Source organism: Macaca nemestrina, chromosome 10, assembly GCF_043159975.1.
Source record: "Macaca nemestrina isolate mMacNem1 chromosome 10, mMacNem.hap1, whole genome shotgun sequence".
NCBI lineage: Eukaryota > Metazoa > Chordata > Mammalia > Primates > Cercopithecidae > Macaca > Macaca nemestrina.
Window position 1 is genome coordinate 67,700,987 of NC_092134.1, and position 20,495 is coordinate 67,721,481.

Sequence of the window (20,495 nt, forward strand, 5' to 3'; positions counted from 1 at the left end):
TGTGCACCACACACATACACATATGCACACAATATTTTCAGATCCATGTGTGTATCTTATGACTCACAACAGTATATCGCCGTCTCCTCACCTTTTCAATAAGGAATCATACTAGATCTGCTTCATTTAACTAACGGCTGCACATTATTTTGAAGTATCAAATACTGTAATTTATGTAACCGTGTCTGCTTCCGCATCCTATCTTTAGCAGAAACCTCTCAGAGGCCATTCATTCATTCATTGGATTTTGGACATCACTATTAACATGGCCCCATGTCAAACATCTGATTATGAAGATGTGAGTTACATATACTTTATGCTCAAGGCTTAAAATCAAATAAAGGATAAAAGATTTAATTATATTAATATAGTTGTGAAATGTAAGGCAGTTTAAAGCCACCTTAAATTCTTTCTGCTGTAAATCAGAAAGAGTGTTAGTAAGAAAGGAGTAAATAAACAAATAAATAACCAATTTGCAGCACCAGATAAATGTTTCCTGGGGAGTGTAAGCAAAGAGTCACAGGAGTTTAGAGGCACTGGAGCTGGTTTCCAGCAGGGCTTCCCTGCCCCTGCCCTGCAGCACCACCAGATCAATCTTCCTACACCAGCACTTTGATCATATCACTGCTCTACTCAGAAAACTCCCATGACCCTCTGTGGCCTGGCGTCTTTTCCCATCTGCTATGGAAGGTATTTCATCCGTGTTATTTCATCTGTGACACTGTCCCATTAGAATTGTGACATGGTTGAAAGTGTCCTGGAGTTGTTATTACCAGACCTGGGTGTGAATTCTGCTTCTGTCACTTTTTAGCTGAGTGACCTTGGGCAATCCTTGTAACTTTCCCATATTTAGCTTCTTCATTTGTCAACCGTTGATATTGTCCATATCATGGGTTTGGCATAAAATTAAATGAGATAATACGGGTGAAAGTTCTTTGTTAACTATAAAGTGTCTTGTGAGCATATGCACATGTGATATACACCTTTATAAGGGCACTCAGTAATCATCTATTTATAAATATGGCTAGTGCTTTCCTGTAAAATATGCCTGTAAGTCATTATACACCCCCACCCAACTTGGAGTGGGATATTTGTTTTGGACTCTGAGGGCTGAAAGGAATTTGAGAAGAAAATGGGGGAAAGGCATTCCAGTCTCACGGAATGGCATGAGAATATGTTAAAAGGTTTTAAGGCTACAGTGTATTTGGGGAACAGCAAATCGTCTGCTTTGCTCAAGTGCAAGGTATACCCAGAGAAAAATCTGGAGCTCACCTTGGAAAGAACTAGAATCAAATATGAAGGCTCTCAAAGGCTGGGCCAGGAGGTCTGCACTCAGGCAATAGGGGTCATGGGAGGTTTTTGAGCAGAGAAATAATTTCTCAGTCTTCTGAGGGATGGATTGACAGGAGGATGGTTAGAGGTGAAGAGGTGCCTGGGAGGCTGTGGCTAGGGCAGGTGTCAAAAGATCAGTTGCTGAGGACACATTCTGACCAAGGAAACAGAGAGGCACAAAGATAAGTTAGTGAGATTGTTGTGAAATCATTGGCTGGATTTTTTCTGTGTGTGTGGTCTGTGATTGAACCCTGGGGAAGAGGAATAAAGACAAATCGAAGAGGTTTTAAGCTTGATGGCGATCTTGGGTTGGAGGAAATTAGCCTATTGAGGACCAGAGAACATGAGGGTGATGTGTGTGTGGGGTTATTTATTTGCCTGGGATGTGGTGGTAATGGAAGAGAAAATAGAAAATGTAGCCAGCAGTGATACCTGAACTAGCCAGTGAGGCAGCAGTCTAGGGGTGGGGCAGTGCCTTCGGTTGCTCACAAACCTCACTGATTCCAAAGCTGGACTGCGACATTCCCTAGGAACACAAAGTGCACCCAGAAAATTAATAGTAAAAACTAGACTAGGACTCAGGCGCTTGCCACAAGGCCCAGCTAATTTTCTGTATTTTTAGTAGAGATGGGGTTTCACTGTGTTAGCCAGGATGGTCTCGATCTCATGACCTCGTGATCTGCCCACCTCGGCCTCCCAAAGTGCTGGGATTACAGGTGTGAACTCTTAAGGGAACAGTTTTCATTGGAAACAACAGACTTGTTAATTATAATTTATTCTCAAATTCCTTTTCAATTCATGAGTTTCCTTCAAAGGATTTGGCTTAGAAACTTTGTTAGCCATGTTTCAATGACCATATAGCTTGAAAAGGGATCCAGATGTGTTTCTTTACAAATAGTCTTCAATTCATTTAACCAGTTCAAACTCACTTTGATTTCTAATATGTTTGAATAAATAAGGCTGTGCTGCAAAGCTAATCTGTTTCCTGAGGATTTGAGAAATAACTTGGAAATCAACTATAAAGCACTATTCTCAGGAAAAATCCAATACTTTGCAGCCAGATGTCCGTCAAGGCCCTATAACTGAGAAAAAGCCTTCACTGGCATTACTCATCAAAGGAAATAAGAATTTCTCCCAATTGTCAAAACTAATAAAAACTTTATGTGGGTTTGCTCCATTTCATCTTATGATCTACTATTACCTATACTGAAAGCAGTAACAAAATATAGTTCACTGTAAAAAAAGTAATTTAAGTATAAATGAGAACTTGTAATGGAAATAGATTCTCACATAGGGACAATAACTAGCATCGGGAAACTCATTGGTATAAATCCCAGACTTAAAAAATATACAATTTTATATTGTCTTATTTATTACAAATTTGCACACAGTTTAAGAGAAGTATTTCAAAGGACTTAGATTTTTGTTGCAACCTTTAAAGTTAAAATTATATCACTGAACCTTCTTGAAAAGTTACCAAGATAATTATAAATAATAATTCAAAATCTTAATACATTATACAATTGGGAGTGATTATTAGATTCAAAAGCAATGAGCATCTGTTGAGGGTAGGAAAAGCAAACACATTGGAAACAATCCCTCCACACATGTAATGGAGTGTCAAGAAATTGATAGTATTTTTGACCGGTTCATTTTCTAGCACCCATGGAGACTAATACCTGTCTTTTTTTTTTTTTTTTTTTTAAGAAAAAGGAAAAGAAAATGTTCTCTGTAGAAGCCTAGCGAGGCCTGCTGAGGATATAGAAACATTGGAATGAATGTGTGGCAAATGAATAAGAGTCATAGAGGTCTCTATCCTTATTCCATATGGTCTGAAGTGAGTCTGATGGGATTTCAGATTGTGACCAGAGATAGCAGAAGATTGTCCAAAGCTCCGAATGAAAACTTCAGACTTCTGAATCAAAACCTCAAATTCAGTTCAAGTTTGCTGAGAAGTTTTTGCTGAGGCTCATGAACCTCTCCATGAACCTGCCCCAAGTCCTACACTAGATAAGGGAAAATTTCAAATAAACCTGGGATGAATTACGGCTTAAGGTGGAAATCAAGTGAAATCCAGTTTTATCTGTGTTTCAGTTTAAATTTAGAATGGGAATCCACATAAACCAGAAATGTGTGCCCTCTCCCAGCTTCTCATGAACCTCACACAAACAGAAAACACTAAAGGCAATGAACAGCAGCTCAAGCTAATGAGGTTTTTTTTAACAGGCATGCTTTCAATGTATACAAACATGTAAACCGGCAGCTACATTGCTTCACTGAAATGTAGGCTTCCGGATTCTGAACCTATGGGTATCTGGCATAGTACCTCATCCTATCCTGAAATGATTGCTGACAGATTGGAACAAAGCTAAGCATGCTGGGTAGTTACTCTTTATAACCCTCTGGCTGGCAGGATGCACAGACTGTCATTGCATGGATAGAGAAATCAACGGGGTCAACATTATGTGTTACTGATTATAAGGCCTAGGGTCACATACCTACACAGGGAATTTAAGCATGGTAAAGGAGTAACGGCTGCCTATTCCTTGGCCCTCACCTTGTCGGTCCTGCCTATACTGTCTCTTTAAAAAAATTAAGATGATATGATTTTATAACCATTAACAATGTATTGAGCCCCCCAGAGAAGGAAGGACTGAATTTGGGGAAGTGTCTGGCTGTTGGAGAGATAATTTCCCCTGGAGAGGCAAGGGAAGCCTTAACCCTGGCACAGAAGCGGGAGATAGGCAGAGAAGGGGAACGCCACCCTGGAGCAGAGGAAACCCAGAAGAGCTCAGTGAACATCAGCCACTGTGTGTGTTGCATGTGCGTGTACACAAGCATGCATGCGTCCGTGTGTGCATAGCAAGTTTAAAGACAGGAAAGCTCCCACATTGCTGAGACAGAGATAGGGAGAGAGCGAATTACAGCAGCTGCAACAACTGCCCTCAGTACAGTTCAGGAGTCACTTGAGATCTTGTTGTGGATGGAAAGGGAGTTGGAGGAAATTGGGGTTTCAAGCAGTGGCACAACTGCTGGTCCCTGCAATCAATCAGAGATCCTTATTTCATCGCCCTCATGTCACATGTGTCCTTAGCTTTTTACCCCCTCGGGCTAAGTGGCTTGGCCAACACCCAGAGCCTGTTTGCAATATGCACCCCTCTCTCCCCCCTACCCACTACTTTATGTTTCATTAAGACAAGATTTGTGAGAATTTGAACATGGGCAGGGCTAGAGACTAGCTTGTATGATTTAAGAATTACTGTATAATAAGACTGTAGATAAAATGTTTACATGTGAAGGAAGTGTTAAGTATCGCAAAAATACAGACAAATATTTGATACTTTTATTAAATTCTTTCCTATTTGCAGATGTCTTAAGGGTCTGTTTTTGAACAAAACTGTCTTGCCAACTCTAAATAGAATGTGTGCTTGGAAAACATGGAAATATTTTACCTATTTGGAGATGACTCCTCACTTCACAGTCTTTCTCCTCCCTTCTTTTCTTATGCCCTTCCCTTTCCTCTGCCCTAAATGAAGTTGTCCAATTTGGGAAGTGTTTTTTTTTTTTTTCCTTGTTTTAATCCGTAAAACATACTGCCGTTGATGACTTTGGGTTTCATTTTGCATTCCTGTATAAATAATTAACTAAATCATGTCTGCAATGTATAAGAATGCCAATGAAATCAACAAATTGGTCTTGCTTCAATATAAAGGTAGAGGCAGGTTCTCACATATCTATTTTCAGGTAAGTGGCTTAGATTCCCTTTCGCGTTAGCAGAAGACTCCTAATACTATCTAATGTGTTCAAACTCTGGAGTTGGGAGACAAACAAAGGAACCTGATTTATCTTAAGGTAGGTTAATTTCAGTAAGAATGAATTATTATAAATTAGAAATGGATTGAAATAAAATGAAAACTGGATGCTAATTTAAACACAGGCTCGTGTTGCATGACACAGCTGCTGAAGACCTTTAAATGGTCCAGCACATCCCTTAAAAACATTGAGATCTGCCTACAAACACTGCCTGAGTCTTTGCAGAGCACTGTGTGGGTAATCTTGAGAAGACACTAACACTCAGGCTTGGAATAACCCCAACCTTAATCCCTAGCCCTCTACCTCATTCCCACTATTTTCTTGTATTGGGCCATTCTCATATTGCCATAAAGAAATACCTGAGACTGGATAATTCATGAAGAAAAGAGGTGTAATTGGCTCACGGTTTTATAGGCTGTACAGGAAGCATCTTGCTGGCATCTGCTTGGCTTCTGGTGAGGCCTTAGGAAACTTACAATCATGGCGGAAGGTGAAGGGGGAACAAGAACATCACATGGCCAGAGCAGGAGCAAGGGAGAGAGGGGGAGGTGCCATACACTTTTAAATGGCTAGATCTCACAGGAACTCACTTACTATCACGAGGATAGCACCAAGAGGGATGGTGCTGAACCATTCATGAGGGATCTGCCCCATGATCCTGTAACCTCCCACTAGGCCCTACCTCCAACATTGGGGATTAGGTTTCAATGAGATTTGGGAAGAAACACACACTTAAACTATATCATCTCTGCATACAGTGGAAATTGAATAAAGGCTATATCATCAATTCTAGGATGTGCTTCCTCCTTCCCATTTTAACGTCTCTGAAATTGTATAATCAATGACATCTTCCAATCGCTGTTGGGCAGGTGGAAGTCCTGACACAATTTTCATTGCTTTTGTTCACATAACCCTGAATTATGTTGACGCTCTGTAAGCATGAGTGGATCACTGCAACCCTTCAACATTTTAGTCGGAAAATGGTTAAAAGATAATTTAAGGAAGAAATATAAATTCTGGCTTTTGTCTGAAAACCTTCCTTTGAGGTCTGGTGGGATCAAGGAATTACAGCATTTGCAGAAACGGGTGGCTGGGAGTTGAAAGAAATTCCCACAGATAACAGTAGAGCACTGTTGTGCTGCAAATACAACATTTTTGATAGCACAGAGAACAATATTGTGTGGGCTGAAAATCCTGAATCAGGAGTGACGCCACCAACATGGTGCAATAGAAGCTCCTGACTCTCCTTAGATGCATCAAATAAACATCCATTCGCAGATAAATTCCCTCTGAGAGAAAATCAGAGACCAACTGGGAGACTCCCACCCACCACACAACTAAGGACACATCCACACTGAAGGGGTAGGAAAAGCTGAGGCACACTTAGGCATGAACCCTACACCAGCCGGGCTCTGCTCCATAAATTGAGAAAGAAATCTCAAACAACCAGTTTCCCTCTGAGGAAAGGAGGATCTGGACCTCACAGGTAGGGCTGTAACACTGTTTACCCACAGTTTCACTCAATTCACCAACTATGGGAGTGGAGAGGGTTAGACACATGCTAGTTCCCTCTAGACTACATGAAAAAAGTGGTGGTTTTATAAGTGTAGTGCTCTTCCAAGGACTACATCCCTTTGGGAGCAGTGCAGAGTAGGAGCTTAAAAAACCATAGCCCTCACCAGGCACAGTGGCTCACGCCTGTAATCCCAGTACTTTGGGAGGCTGAGGCGGGTGGATCACTTGAGGTCAAGAGTTTGAGACCTGCCTGACCAACATGGTGAAACCCTGTCTCTACTAAAAATATAAAAGTTGGCCGGGCGTGGTGATGTGAGCCTATAGTCCCAGCTACTCAGGAGGCTGAGGCAGAAGAAACTCTTGAACCCGGGAGGCGGAGGTTGCTGTGAGCCTAGATAACACCACTGCCCTCCAGCCTGGGCAACAGAGCGAGACTCCATCTCAAAACAAAAAAACAAACCATAGCCCTCTGTTTCAGCCTAGAAGGGTATAAAAAACATTTCTTTAGTGGTTATATGGTGACCTGGCTTCTAACTAACTTGCATCAGGGAGTTAAACAGACAGTCAATTTTTTTTCTTTTTTTTTGAGACAGGTTCTTTCTCTGTTGCCCAAGCTGGAGTTCAGTGGTACAGTGTGGGCCCACTGCAGCCTCAACTTTCTGGGCTCACCCAATTCCCCTGCTTTGGTTTCTCAAGTAGCTGGGACCATAGGCAGACACTACCACACTGCTAATTTTTTTTAATTTTCAGTAGAGACGAGGAGGTCTTGCTATGTTGCCCAGGCTGGCCTTGAACTCTTGGGCTCAAGCAATCCTCCAGCCTTGGCCTCTCAAAGTGCTGGGATTACAGGCGTGAGCCACCAATTCCAGCCTTAGACAGTCAATTTTTAACCCACCACCAGTCTGGGAGGAGTTTGCACTCACCCCAAGCACCCTAACTCTTACAATATCCACTTAAGGGACTGCATTCTAAATCTCTTAGTTCAGGGAGCTGAAGGACTGGCATACACGTGTTTTCCTAAACCACAGGGGGGAAAATAAAAGTTCGTTTTATATGGGCAAGCAAGCTCTTTAAAGGATTCCACGCCCCTGGGAATAATGCCATTAAGGGACTTAAAAACACAGTCATTTCCCTCCGGAAGGAGTTTATGAAACACCCCTCCAGAGGCTGCTTGGTGGTCTGACTTCTAACTTGTACTGGGGAGTTAAATGGATAGTCAGTTATTAACCTGCTGTCAGCCTGGGAAAACATTTGCACTCACACTGAGATCCCTAACTTTTATAATATCCACCTAAGAAATGGCATCCTAAATCTCATAACTCAAAGAAGAGACTGGCATACGCATCTCTCCAGACTGCAGGAAAAAAGTCACATTTTAAAATGGGAGTACAGTCACTTCCAGGGTCTTCATCCCCCAAGAGTGGTACAGAGAAAGGGCTTTAAAAACTCAACCCGGGTCAGGTGCAGTGGCTCATGGCTGTAATCCCAGCACTTTGGGAGGCCGAAGCGGGTGGATCACTTGAGGTCAGGAGTTTGAGACCATCCTGGCCAACATAGTGAAACTTCGTCTCTACCAAAAATATAAAAATTAGCCAGGCATGGTGGTGCATGCCTGTAGTGCCAGCTGCTCTGGAGGCTAAGGCAGGAGAATTGCTTGAATCTGGGAGGCAGAGGTTGCAGTGAGTTGAGATCATACCACTGCACTCCAGCCCGGGTGAGAGTGACACCCTGTCTCAAAAAATAAATAATAAGTAATAAATAAAAATTTAAAAAATGAATAAAACTCTGTCCCATGCAGTGTCTCATGTCTGTTGTCCCAGCACTTTGGGAGGCTGAAGTGGGCGGATCACCTGAGGTCAGGAGTTTGAGACGAGCCTGACCAACATGGTGAAATCCCGTCTCTACTAAAATTACAAAATCTAGCCAGGCGTGGTGGCACATGCCTGTAATCCCAGCTACTCGGGAGGCTGAGGCAGGAGAATTGCTTGAACCAGGGAGGCAGAGGTTGCAGTGAGCCTAGATTGCGCCACTGCCCTCCAGCCTAGGCAACAGAGCAAGACTCCATCTCAAAAAAATAAAAATTAAAAAAAACAAAAACAAAAACAAAAACAAATAAATAAAATGCAACCCCTTGTTTCTCTCCAGAAGAGATTTAAGACACACATCAAAAGCCCCAATTGTTAATGCTACCTCCTGAAAGATTCCTTCTTAAACCCAATATGGGAACAGAAGGGATTAAGCATATGCAAGTCTCCGTTGATCACAGAACAAACAAATGGTTTTAAACAGGTGTCCAACCATTTTAGGGGTTATATCCCTTTGGAACAGTGCAGCAAAAGGTCTGGAATATGCAGCTCCAACTTTCTCTCTGGAAGAAATGTGTAACACACATTCAAAGTGGCTACTTGGCCAACAGGTCTCCAGTGAACATGCATCAGGGAGCTAATGGATCAAACAAACAACAACCCTTTAGTAGCCAGAGTCAGAGCTTGATATTTCACAAGACCTCCCCTGGCTCACCCCAGAGATAAATCTGTGCCTGTATTTTCTTCTTAGAAAGAGTTCAACCATGCCCCAAATCTCACAACTCCCATAGCTCCCATCTCAGAGACTATCTGCTTAACAACCTAGCCATGGAAGTTGAGAGTGCTTTGTAATTTTGAGTGACTCGAGATTATAGAAATCAAACACGTAGATGTATAACAGGCACACTCCTAGCAGCAACCCCTCCAGGATCATAAGGTGCAGCCTGAATTGTGAGTACAGCATTTACCACAGATCCTCTTCCCAGCTTAATGCAGAGAGATAAACACCTTCACCCAGCCCCACCATGAAGATAGAAAGAACTGGAAGACACACCCAACACCCCAACCTTTTCAGCTACATCTAAAAAGCCTGACTTCTATCATACCAGTCTCAGGGTACTGAAGACTTGGCATATCCTGAGCTCTAGAAGCCACCAAAAACAGAGATAGCATCCTGGACAAACACAGATCTGAGAGGCACCTTAAAAATATTTGGCTGCAGCTGGGTATGGTGGCTCATGCCTATAATCCCAGCACTTTGGGAGGCTGAGGTGGGCAGATCATGAGGTCAAGAGATCGAGACCACCCTGGCCAACATGGTGAAACCCTGTTTCTACTAAAAAAAAAAGTACAAAAATTAGCTAATTAGCTAGGTGTGGTGGCATGCACCTGTAGTCCCAGCTATCGGGAGGCTGAGGCAGGAGAATCCAGGAGGCTGAGGTTGCAGTGAGCCGAGATTGCACCACTGCACTCCAGCCTGGTGACAGAGCGAGACTCCATCTCAAAAAAGAAAAAAAAAAGATATTTGGCTGCATAGATTGGTGAAAACCTTCTGCACAAGGGCAGTCTAACAAGATGGAGAAAGGTAGTCATCTTATTTAATGTACAGAAACTAGCACAAAGAGTCAAGAAAAATGAAGAAATGGGGGAATATATTCCAAACAACAGAATAAAATAAACCTCCAGAAACTGACTCAAATTAAATGAAATTTTGTGATTAACAGGAAATTAAAGATAAGAGTCATAAAGATAGTAATGGAGGTCAAGACAGCAATGCAAGAATAAGCTGAGAACTTCAACAAAAACAAGGTATAAAATAGACCAAAATAAAACAATAGATCTGAAGAATGCTGTAACTAAACTACAAAAGTTGGCAGAGGAGTCCAACAATAGTCTAGATCAAGCAGAAGAAAGGATCCTTTATTTTAAGACATAATTCTAGAAATCACCCTTTCTGAGGAGAAAAAAGAATGGAATAAACATGAATATAACTTAAGAGACTTATGTGACACCATCATATGGAACAACTTACATGGTATTGACTTGCCAGGAGGAACAGAAAGAGAGGAAAGGACAGAAAATATAATCAAAGAAATAATGGCAGAAAACTTCCCAAGTCTGGAGAAAGAATTAGGAAACCACATTTAGGAAGCTGAAAGCACACCAAGTAAGATCCCAAAGAGACTCACACCACTATACATCATAGTCAAATTGTCAAAAGTTAAAGACAAAAAGGGAATATTGAAAGCAGAAAGAGAAAAGTAAATTGTCACACATAGGGGAATTCTCATAAGACTATCCACATCCTTCTCAGCAGAAGGCTTGCAATGTAGAAGGGAGTAGGAGTACATATTCAAAATCCTGAAAGAAAAAGCCTTCAACCAAGAATGCTATACCCAGCAATGCTGTCTTTCAAAAATACAGGGGTGAAAAAGACTTTCTCAGACAAACAATAGCTGAGAGAATTTACCAAAGGACCTGTATTACAGAACATTCTAAAGGAAGTTCTCCAAGCGGAAGAGGATACTAATGAGTCACACAAAAATATGTGAAATTATACAACTCACTCAAATTCAAAACACTCTGATACTGTAACAATGGTGGCTAAATCAATAATATCTCTAGTATAAAGGTCAAAAGGCAAAACTGTTAAAAAATATCTAAAGCTACAACAATATTTTAAAAATATAGAAAGTACGACATTAAAAACATAAAACATGGGAGGAGGGAAAGTAAAAGTAGAGTGTGTATGCAGTCAAAATTAAGCTATTACCAGCTTAAATTAACCTGTTATAAGATATTTTACGTGAGCCTCAGGGTAACTACAAACCAAAAACAAGCCTAAAATTGTTACATGAAAGATATAAAGAAAAGAACCAAAGCATACCACTAACAAAGATATTGAACCCTAAATAAAGAAAGCAAAGAGAGGGAGAAAGGAACAAAGAATCAACAAAACAGAGAGAGACAACTAACAAAATGGTAGGATTGAGTCTATACCTATCAGTAATTGCCTTGAATATAAATAGATTAAATTTTCTAATGAAAAGATATAGAGTGGCTGAATTAATAAAAAAAAAAAAACAAGACCCAACTATATGCTGCCTACAAAAGACTTACCTTACTGTAAGGACACACATAGACTGAAAATGAAAGGATGGAAGAAAATATTTCACAAAAATGGAAATCGAAAGAGAGCAGGAGTAGCTATACTTACATCAGATAAAACAGACTTTAAGTCAAAAACTGTAAAATGAGACAAGATAATTCTATAATGGTAAAGAAGTCTATTCAGCAAGAGGATATAATGATTAGAAATATATATGCAACCAAAACTAGAGTGTCTGAATTTATAAAGCAACGATTAGTAGATCAAAAGAGAAAGATATACTGCCATATATTAATAGTAGGGGACTTCAACACTTTACATTCAGCAATGGACAGATTATTCAATCAGAAAATCAACACAGAAACCTCAGAGTTAAACTAAACTCTGCACTAAATGGACCTAACTAACATTTATAGAAAATTTCATTCAACAGTTGCAGATTATACTTTCTTCTCATCAGTAAATGGACCATTTTCTAAAATAAACCATCTGTTAGGCTACAAAATAAGTCTCAATAACTTTGTTTTATTATTTTTTTAGAGGTGAGGTCTTGCTATGTTGCTGAGGCTGGCCTCAAACTCCTGGGCTCAATCTATCCTCCTGCTGCAGTCTCCCAAGTAGCTGGGATGACAGGTACATGCCACCACATCTGGCTTTCAATACATTTTTAAAAAACAAAAATAATATAAAGTATCTTTTTTTTCACTACAATGGAATAAAATTAGAGATCAATAACAAGAGGAACTTTGGAAGCTGTGCAAATACATGGAAATGTAACAACATACTCCTAAACGATCAATGGGTCAATGAAGACATTTAGAAGAAAATTAACCCATTTCCCATTTGTGCCGAGAATTCTTGCCCATGGTGCTCACGGCTGTAGTGTTTACCCCAAGATAACTTTGCCACCATATATCTCACTTTTATTATTATTTTCGCATATATCAACTTTGGAAACAAAGTCATCATTCTATTTCTAGCATTCTGTTTTTAGCAGTGGCTTTCCATTTACAAAATATAGTAGTTCTCAATCACTGAAAATGTCAAGTCCTAGAAAACGTAGCATTCCTATGTGATGCTAACATAGTTCTTGAACAGTTGTTGGCCAAAGATTCATTTGATGAATCCAAGTTTTTGAAAATAGATGATTCTGATGATTCTGATGTTAGTTCTGTTTAGAAATAACTCTAAGAACAGTTTTTACATTTTATTTTTACTTTGAAAAATCAGTCAAATTTGCTTCGTCCTCTAAAAGCATTTTTATGTAAAATTAAATGAATGTTGGCAGTGAGTTGCCCTTTTTTTTTCCTAAATGGGAAAAGGGTTAAATTTTTTTTTAAACAAGTGAAAATGGATACACAATATACCAAAATCTATGGGATACAGCAAAAGCAGTATTAAGATGGAAGTTTATACCAAAAACTGCCTACACACACATATACACACACACACACACACACACACACAGATTTCAAAAAACACCCTAACGATGCACCTCAGGGAACTAGAAAAGCAAGAACAAACTAAGAAAAAAGCATTTGATAAAATTCAACATTCTTTCATAAAAATATTTCAACAAATTAGGTATAGAAGAAATATAATAATGATGCCACATATGACAAACTCACATTAACATCATACTGAATAGGGGAAAGTTGAAAGAATTTATTCTAAGATATGGAAGACGATTAAGATGCCCACTTTCACCACTTTTATTCAACATAATACTGAAAGTCCTAGCCAGAGCAATTAAGCAAGAGAAAGAAATTAAAGCATCCAAATTGGAAAGGAGGAAGCCAGATTGTCCCTGTTTGCAGACAGCAAGATCTTATATTTAGAAAAACTTAAAGACTTCACCAAAAACTGTTAGAACTGATACATTCAGAAAAGTTGCAGGATACAAAATCTACAAAATCAACATACAAACACAGTAGTTTTTTTTTTTTTTTTTCTGCGTGTGTGTGTGTGTGTGTGTGGGTGAGACAGAGTTTTGCTCTTGTTGCCCAGGCTGGAGTGCAATGGCGCCATCTCAGCTCAACACAACCTCTGTCTCCCAGGTTCAAGCTATTCTGCCTCAGCCTCCCGAATAGCTGGGATTACAGGCACGTGCCACCACACCCGGCTAATTTTGTATTTTTAGTAGAGACAGGGTTTTGCCATGTTGGTCAGGCAGGTCTCGAACTCCTGACCTTGGGTGATCCGCCCACCTTGGCCTCCCAAAGTGTTGGGATGACAGGCGTGAGCCACTGTGCCCGGCCTGAATGCAGTAGTGTTTCTATACACCAATAGTAAATAATCTGAAAAAGAAATCAAGAAAACAATCCCATTTACAGTAGCTACAAAAAAACAGTACCTCAATAATTTTAACCAAGGAGATGAAAGATCTCTACAATGAAAACTACAAAACATTAGTAAATAAATTGAAGAGAATGCATACACACACACACACACACACACACACACACACACACATACATACATACAATGGAAAGATATCCATGTTCATGGATTTAAAGAATTAATATCGTTAAAATGTTGACACTGCTCAAAGTGATCTACAGATTTAATGCATTCATATCAAAATACCAATGACATTCTTCACTGAAATAGAAAAAGCAAACTTAAAATTTATGCAGAACCATAAAGACTCTGAATAGCCAAAGCAGTCCTGAGCAAAAAGAACAAAACTGGAGGCATCAAACGGTCTGACTTCAAAATATACCACAAAACTGCAGTAACCAAAACAGACACATAGACAAAAGGAACAAAATAGAGAACCCAGAAATAAATCTATGTGTTTACAGCCAAGTGATTTTTGACAAAGGTGCCAAGAACACACAATGTGGTGAAAACAATCTCTTCAATAAACGATGCTGGGAAAACTGAATCTTCTTACGCACAAGAAGGAAACTAGACCCCTATCTTTTACCATATATAAAAATCAACTCAAAATGTATTAAAGACTTCAATGTAAGGCTTGAAACTATAAAACTACTAGAAGAAAATATAGAGTAAAATGATTCAGGATATTGGTCTAGGCAAAGATTTTTCTGGATTAGACCTCAAAAGCAGAGGCACAAAACCCCCCCAAAATAGACAAATGGGATTATACAAACTAAAAATCTTCTGCACAGCAAAGGAAACAATCAACAGAGTGAAGAGATAACCTACAGAATTGGATAAACTATTTGCAAACTATCCATCCAACAAGGGATTCATATCCAGAATATATAAGGACCTTAACTCAATAGCAAAGAAATATATATATATATATATATATATATATATATATATATACAGATCATTTACCCATTTGAAAATAATATGGTAGTTGTATTTTTAGTTTTTTGAGGAAACTTCCTAATAAAAAGCCTATTTTAAAATGGAGAAATGATCTGAATAGATATTTCTCAAAAAAAGACCATAGACAAAAGACAATATCCAAAAGACATATCCAAAGACAATAAATGACCAGTGTTGGTAAGGATTCGAAGAAAGAGGAATTCTTATACACTGTTGGTGGGAATGTAAATTGGTACAGCCATTATGGAAAACAGTATGAAGTTTCCTCAATAAACTAAAAATAGAACTACCATATGATCCAGCAATCCCACTACTGAGTGTTTATCCAAAGGAAAGGAAATTAGTATATTGAAGAGATATCTCCACTCCCATGCTAACTGCAGTACTATTCACAATAGCCAAGATATGGAATCAACCTACAGGTCCATCAATGGATGAATAGATAAAGAAAACACAGTATATATACACAATGGAATATTATTCAACCATAAAAAGAATGAAATCCTGTCATTTGTGGCAATATGGATGAGACTAGAAGACGTTATATCAAGTGAAAGAAGCCAAGATCAGAAAGACAAATACCACATGTTGTCACTAATATATGGGAGATTAAAAAGTTGATCTCATAAAATTAGAGAGTACAAGGCCGGGCACAGTGGCCCATTCCTGTAATCCCAGCACTTTGGGAGGCTGAGGTGGGCGGATCACGATGTCAGGAGTTCGAGACCAGCCTGGCCAATATGGAGAAACCCTGTCTCTACTAAAAAATACAAAAATTAGCCAGGCGTGGTGGCGCATACCTGTAATCCCAGCTACTTGGGAGGCTGAGGCAGGAGAATCGCTGGAACCCAGGAGGCAGAGATTGCAGTGAGCCGAGATCACACCACTGCACTCCAGCCTGGGTGACAAAGTGAGACTGTGTCTCAAAAAGAAAAGAAAAAAAAAATGTAGAGAGTAGAGAGTATAATCGTGGTTACCAAAGGCTGGGAAGGGTAGGTGGGAGGATTGAGAAAGAGATTAGTTAACAGGTACTAATATTGTAGTTAGGAAGGAAGTTATACCTTAGGTAGTTAGGTAGGAAGAATAAGTTCTAATGTACTGTAGCACAGCAGGGTGACTATAGTTAACAATAAGGTATATTTTAAAATAGCTAAAATAGAGGATGTTTAATTTTTCCTAACACAAAGTAATGACAAATGTTTGGGGTGATGGATATGCTGATTACCCCAAACTGATCATTATCATCGTATTCATGTATTAAAATATCACTTGTACTTCACATATATGCACAATTATTATGTGTCAATTAAAAAATCTGAATAAAAATGACTAGGAAGAGTTAAATTATGAATAAATAGCTTCAGGAATAGCTTAATCTATTTATTTTGTTTGTATTTCCCTTTTTACCTATGTACAAGAGTGATCTATGATTAAAAAAATCTATATCTCAGTAAGCTTAAAGGAATTCTTTCACTAAGTACAAAATAAAAATTCTAAGTTAAAAAAAGCCTTGTGTCATTTAATTGGCTTCCTTTTCTTTTTTTATTATATCTATTGATGAGTCTTATAAGCCGCATTATCTTGGGTTTGATAAAATACAATCACAGTTGCATTCTTTGCAGAAAAAAAGAGAGGGGGTAAAGATTGAGAGAGCAAGAAAAGAGAGATTTTTCTATGACTTTTCTGCTTGCCACTATTTAGAAGTTCACAGCTGAAACTAGCCAATGGTTGTATCTAAAAATAGCAGAATAGCACATTACATGGTATAATAATTAAAACCAATGTGCCAAACATCTTCAAAGTAAGAAAATAAGAGGCAAACGAATGATATTTATTTTATGACCTTTTAGTTAGTTGACTGCTACCATTTGGTGTTCCTGCAATGTGTTTCTTGGCAATTTGCAAGTGTGGGCTAATGAACATTTGAAACTGTGATGCTGATGGTTGTTTTTTCCATTTACGCTTTCCATTCTTAGGAAAACCTAAGCCAACCAGTGCCTCTTTAAAGACTTGAGTCAAGCTACTCAATGTTGGGAAATAACTGTAGTCCTCTGCTTCTGCCACTAGACAGTGTTCTCTCTCTATGTTGAATGCACTGACAATACTGTACTTCCTTAAATCAGAGAAAGTGACTATCCATTAGAAGAGGTAGCCCTTTAAATAACTGTAAACACTATACATAAATGGACTAGCTAATATTTACTACAGATCCTATCTGTGTTGTTGTCAGTGTTTTAAGTGCTTGTCTCCCCTGGATTTGCTCCAAGAGCAAGAGAGAGGAGATTCCCAGGAGGAACACTGCATTCTATGGCAAACTATTTTTTCTTGGGGAATGAATGATCTAAATTGAATGGATTCATTGACTGTTTAAACTGTAGGCATTAGCTCTCCCACTCACACCACAGAAATCTGAAAGCAGAACTCTTGTTTCCTGGGAGGATGGAAAAACAAAACAGAGATGGAGCTTTTCGTTTTTTGTTTTTTTGGTTTTTTGTTTTTGTTTTTGTTTTTCTTTTGAGATGGAATCTGGCTCTGTTGCCCAGGCTGGAGTACATTGGCACAATCTCCACTCACTGCAACCTCTGCCTCCCAGGTTCAAGCAGTTCTCCTGCCTCAGCTTCCAGAGTGGCTGGGACTACAGGTGTGTGCCACCAAGCCTGGCTAATTTTTGTATTTTTAGTAGAGATGTGGTTTTACCATGTTGACCAGGCTGGTCTTGAACTCCTGACCTTGTGATCCACCCACCTCAGCCTCCCAAAATACTGGGAATATAGGCGTGAGCCACCATGCCCTGCCACTTATAGATATTTTTTTAAGCAAACAATTGACACATAAGCAAACAGTTGACACACAGTTATAAATAGAGGTACTGAGGTGTACTGAACAGGACAAGGCTTTGATGCCAGACCTGGGTCAGCACCAAAATTGCGTGGTCTTGGGCAACTTACCTAAACCCTCAGAGTCTCAGTTACCTAATCTGTTTGTTGCATGGGAAGATTACATGAGATAATTAATTACTGGCTCATAGTAGAAGCTCTGTAAATATTCATCTCTTTGAAAGAGAATGACTATTGGTATCATTAATTTTATAAACTACCTGTCCTTAAAATGTGTGATGTTATAAATAATGCTGTAATGAACATCTTTGTGCACAAATTTTTGTCAAATTCTTCACTTTTTTTCTTAGAATTTGTTCTTGAAACTTTTCTATGAAATCACAAGGTCAAGGATATAAACACTCTTTTTTGTTTTATTTTGTTTAGACAGAGTCTGCTCTGTCGCCCAGGCTGGAGTGTAGTGGCGTGATCTAGGCTCACTGCAAGTTCCTGGGTTCAAACAATTCTCCCTGCCTCAGCCTCCCAAGTAGCTAGGATTACAGGCATGTGCCACCACATCTGGCTATTTTTTTTATTTAGTAGAGAAGGGGTTTCACCATGTTGGCCAGGCTTGTCTCAAACTCCTGACCTTAAGCCATCCGCCTGCCTTGGCCTTTCAAAGTGCTGGGATTACAGGTGTGAGCCACCACTCCTGGCCTGGATATAAACTTTTTTTTAATACAAATTTTAATACATTAAAGCCTTTCCAGAAAGGTTGCATCCTTTCATTGAGTAAGAGAATATCTTTCTCATCTATGCCTCATGGGCATTACGTTTGATTTTGCTTGCTTGATAGTCAGTACCTTTTATCTCAATTTTGCTTTAATTAGTCCTTTTTGATTACTAATGAAATTGACCTTTATTATTCCTTAATAATTTGTATTAATTATGATTTTTCATAAAATATTAATTTTTGGTATTTTTTCTTATTAAGTTTTTACACATACTAAGTGTAAAACTTACTAAGTTTTTACACTGATTCTGAATCAACTACATCTTCCATTGATCCCTTTCTAATCTTGTATTAACGTCATATTATTTTAATTATCACAGCTTTATGTTTGAATATGGTTTAAAAAGCCTTAAGTCGGCCGGGCGCAGTGGCTCACGCCTGTAATCCCAGCACTTTGCGAGGCCAAGGCGGGCAGATCACAAGATCAGGAGATCTAGATCATATTGGCTAACACGGCAAAACCTCGTCTCTACTAAAAATACAAAAACATTAGTCGGGCGTGGTGGCGGGCGCCTGTAGTCCCAGCACTCAGGAGGCTGAGGCAGGAGAATGGCGTGAACCCGGGAGGCGGAGCTTGCAGTGAGTCGAGATCGTGCCACTGCACTGCAGCCTGGGCGACAGAGAGAGACTCTGTCTCATTTAAAAAAAAAAAAAAAAAAAAAGCCTTAAGTCACCGAGCGCTCAAAAATAGCAAGGCATCATAGGATTCTGGGGAGAAAACATTAAGAGAAGAAAGAATTAATGAGACCAACACAAAGATAAAATGTTGGGAAGCCTCGATAAACTTCTCCATGGCTTACATAAACCTAGATGTAAGATTTGAAAACCTTCTTAAATCCATTACGGATCATGATAGAGAAAGAAAGACAGATGGAGAAGCAGATAGTTTTTTCTCTATGTCCTGATCAGCTATAACGACCAGATGCCAGAAAAAAAGTAGATCCCATTTTGTATGCATTCATTGTGATTTTTTATTCACCTGCAAATCTGATCATGTCACTGCCGTTTGGAACTTTTCAGTCGTCTACCATTACATGAAGAGTAAAATCTAAATGTGGTTTACAAAGCACTGAATGACTTGGACCCTGCTTGTATATCTAGTCTTGTCTTCCTCCAAGCCCCTGACCTTTCTGTAAGGGCAGGAGAGGAGTGGACCTGGATTTGCCTGGTTCTCCATGCCCACCCCTGCTCTAGTGCTTCTGCAGCTCTAGCTGCAGCCTTACTCCCCCTTTTTCCATTCTCTTGATTTTTTTTTTTGTCCAACAAATCCCCATAGTCCTTTAAGTTTCAGGTAAAATAAAATCTTCTTAATCAAGTCATCCCAGGCTCTCCTAAGTGCTATCTTTCGAACTGTCTACCTCTCTCCATCATACATAGCAATTGTTTCATTTCGTGTGTGTGCTCCAGAGAGGGAAGGACCAGGTTGTTTCATCTTTGAATCTCTGGCATCTAGTATGGTTCCTGGCACAGAGTCAGTGATTAATAAAAGGTTTATAAATAAATAATGAGGCAAGAATTAGATCTCAGATGCAATGTAACATGTATAACCACATTTTTCCCTGCCCTGAGGAATACTTCAGGGTTAGAAAGCAAACACAACTCTGCAAACATTTCCCAATATAATCTTTTACTTTCTTTTTGTTTGTTCTTTGCTATTGCAAGAAGGGCATATTTGAAGATTTTCCTTCACCTATCTTCACACATCTTATTGATGTGAAATAATCATAAAGCTCTTTTTGTAGAGGAAATATGTGGCTGGGATAAACACGGCAAACTCAAAGAAGACCAGAGATATATCCCTGAACAAGCACCGTGATCATCCAAAAAAAGAGAACTCTCACAAATCCACCCACTCATCAAAAACACAAGTAAGACAAAAACTATCAGCACCTTCTAACCGCAGAACTAAATAATAAACTTCCAGCTGGCAAGCATCATTTCAGATAATCCTCTTATTTCTGGCCTTTCTGAAGTTTTTACACACATCTCAATTTTGGTGCTAAAAAATA